Source organism: Phyllostomus hastatus, unplaced genomic scaffold, assembly GCF_019186645.2.
Source record: "Phyllostomus hastatus isolate PE091 unplaced genomic scaffold, TTU_PhHast_1.1 phas_contig_98, whole genome shotgun sequence".
Taxonomy (NCBI): Eukaryota; Metazoa; Chordata; class Mammalia; order Chiroptera; family Phyllostomidae; genus Phyllostomus; species Phyllostomus hastatus.
The window spans coordinates 8,527,281-8,530,218 of record NW_025333999.1 but is presented as its reverse complement, the minus strand read 5'-3'; the positions used below and the strand labels follow the sequence as shown (position 1 = coordinate 8,530,218).

At 50.4% G+C, this 2,938-nt stretch overlaps 1 non-coding gene across 1 annotated transcript; it reads right to left on the bottom strand.

Annotated features, from left to right (window-relative positions):
• Positions 1-2,002: 2,002 nt before the first annotated feature.
• Positions 2,003-2,110, bottom strand: LOC123828633. Its single transcript, XR_006787479.1, has one exon. It is a non-coding gene; the product is annotated as a U6 spliceosomal RNA (small nuclear RNA).
• Positions 2,111-2,938: the final 828 nt, after the last annotated feature.

Genomic DNA, 2,938 nt, shown 5'->3' with positions numbered 1-2,938 from the left:
CAGCTAAATTTGAATTTCAGATGACCAGTGAATACTATGTGTAGTAAAAGCATGTCTCATGCAATATTAAAGACATACCAAAAAATTGCTTGTTGTCTATCCACACTTCCACCTTAACTGGTGTCTCTCTGTATTTCACCCCCACCCTCATCTTCACCGAGGTAGCCTGGCTGTGGGGGGCAGCCCCGGAGGGCCTCCGTGTGTGCGAGGCCTGGGGGGCAGACAGTGGGTGTCCTCTCACTCTGTGTGGGTGTGCCTCAGGCTGGGTCTGTTCACAGGACGGGGTCAGGGTGCGTAGAGGAAAGGTGGGGCTCTCGCCAGGCACGAAGGCTCCGTGCCTGGGTAAGGTGTGCGGTCTCTGTGGGTGTCTTCCTGTGTTTCTGCCAGTGACCAGTGTCTCCGTGACTCAGGCTCCAAAAGTGAGTCGAGGAAATTCGCTGCTTGACTTGTCAATTCACTGATGTTTTGACTGGGTTGTTTTTCTCCATGAGTGCACCCAACTGGCAGGGCCACCACCTCCAAGGGCCCGTGTCAGGGTATGGGGAGGGGGCTCCTGACTCGGTGCCTGGGGAACCCCTCTCCCTCCTCCTGTTTCGTCTGTGTTCTCCTGGGGTGGTGGGTGGCCCGGCTCACACCCCCATCTGTTCTCCTCTGCTCTCAGGTTCTGCCTCCTGTTTCCGCCTCAGGCTGTGTCTGTGGGTGGGAGCTGGAGGATGGAAAGTGACAGACAGAACTTTGTTATCAGTGAGACTCCAGCTCCAAGAGCTCACTCTCGGTCCCGGTCATTTCTCTCTTCCTTTCTCCAACACCCTTCTCTTCTCATCTCCCAGGTGGCCGTCGGTAAGGAGTTTAGGACTAATGCAGTCCAACCTATGTCACGCACTCAGGTCACAACTGTCCTGCTTTCGTGCTTTTGGGTTTCCTTTGGCCACCTGAATCCCTCAATAGACTGAAAGTGAGTCTTTTTTTTAAATAGAAGACTGACTTTTATTATCTATGAAATTCAACTGGCTGTTTAGAGTATGGTTGCTCTGTACTTGGAACAGTGGGAAGATGGGCTAAATAATAGCTCCACTTTAATGTGTGTGCATATTATTTCAATTAATACTCATGGCAGGCCTGCAGATAAGATATTGCCAACAGTTTCTGTGTATTTTGTTATTTTAAACTATTATCAATTTTTATTGAATGTATTGGGGTGACATTGGTTCACAAAATCCTTAAAGTTTCAAGTGTACAACTCAGCAAAATGTCGTGTGCCCACTGCCCCAGCAAAGTCCCTTTCTGTCCCCATTTCTCTGCTTTACCCACCCCCACCTGCTCCTCACCCCCTTCCCTCTGGCTGTCACCACATGTTGTCAGTGTCTATGAGTTACACACGTATGATCTTTGGCTAATCCCTGCACCTTCCTTCATTTAGTCTCCAAAACCCCCTCCCCTCTGACAGCTGTCAGTCTGTTCCCCGTGTCCATGCCTCTGTTTCTATTTTGTTCATCAGTTTATTTTGCTCATTAGATCCCACATATAAGTGAGATCATATGGTATTTGTCTCTCTCTGACTGGCTTATTTCACTTAGCATAATACTCTCCAGGTCCATCTGTGGTGTCACAAGAGGTAAGATTTCCTTCTTTTTACAGCCAAGTAGTACTCCACTGTGTAAATGTACCACAGCTTTTTTATCCTCTCAACTATGGATGGGCACTTGGGCTGTTTCCAGATCTTGGCTATTGTAAGTAGTGCCGCTTCATGAACAGAGGGGTACATATATTCTTTCTGGTTGGTGTTTTCAGTTTCCTTGGATAAATTCCCAGAAGTGGGGTAATAAGGCAGTTCCATTTCTAATGTTTTGAGGAAACTGCATTTGTCTTTTCACAGTGGCTGCATCAGTCTGCATTTCCGCCAATAGTGTGTGAGGTTCCCTGTTCTCCACATCCTCACCAGCACTTGCTGCTTGTTGATTTACTGATGACAGCCCTTCGGACAGGTGTGAGGTGGTGTCTCAGATCTATGGACCGCTTCACGATGCGCGTGTGTCATCCTTGCTCAGGGGCCATGCTAATCTCCTCGGTATGGTTCTAGTTTTAGTGCATATGCTGCCAAAGTGAGCCCTAGACTGAAAACGATTGTCCCCGTCCCCCCCACCTCCACACTCCCACATGGAGTCCTCTGCTCCCAGTTCATCTGCGTGTTGCTGCCCAGGCACTCGATCATCTTGGCCTTACCGTCCATCCTAGACACCATGTTCCCTCCATTCCCCTTCCACTCGATTCTCTGCTTTCCCAGTGCCCTCTGTCTGGCAGCCTCTGCTCCAGCCCCATTGCCTCTGGGAAGCCTTTGAGGGTCACCCAGCCCTTTGTCCCTCTCTCCTCTGGGCACTTGGAGTGCACAGGGCCTGGCCTGTGACCCTGGCAGTCGCCACCTGCTGCTGCACTGTTGGTTTTTCTTGTCCATCTGTCCTTCCTGAGCCACCTGCTGGGCCTTACAAGGGCTTAAAAGACTGGGTCTGAAGCCTTTAGTCTTTCTGGTAGCTAGTCCAGTGTGCTTGCTGCACAAAAACGTGGTGGTAAAGTAACAACAGCAACAAAACTGTGGGGTATCCTAGCAGTGTCTGGGAGGTGACATGGACTTCCAAGCTGGGCCCTCTTGGGCAGGACACTGCCAGCGTGAACTGTGTCGGAGCTTCACAGTTTTATTTACGATGTCCATGCCTGTAGCTGGAGAACCTCATTTCCCAGTGGAGCCTGACTCAGAGCTCAGCACGCTGAACAGGCACCAGCTCCACTGCTGGGGGAAGAGGGAGGTGCTCAGAGCCTGTCTACCTGGTCTTCTGTCCCCAAGGGGGTTCTGCACAAAAGCACAGAAGTGTAGTCCACTGCCTTCCTGGAAGGCTCTCTGTGTGCACGGGACAGTTTGGTTAAAATTTAACAGTGCCAATTG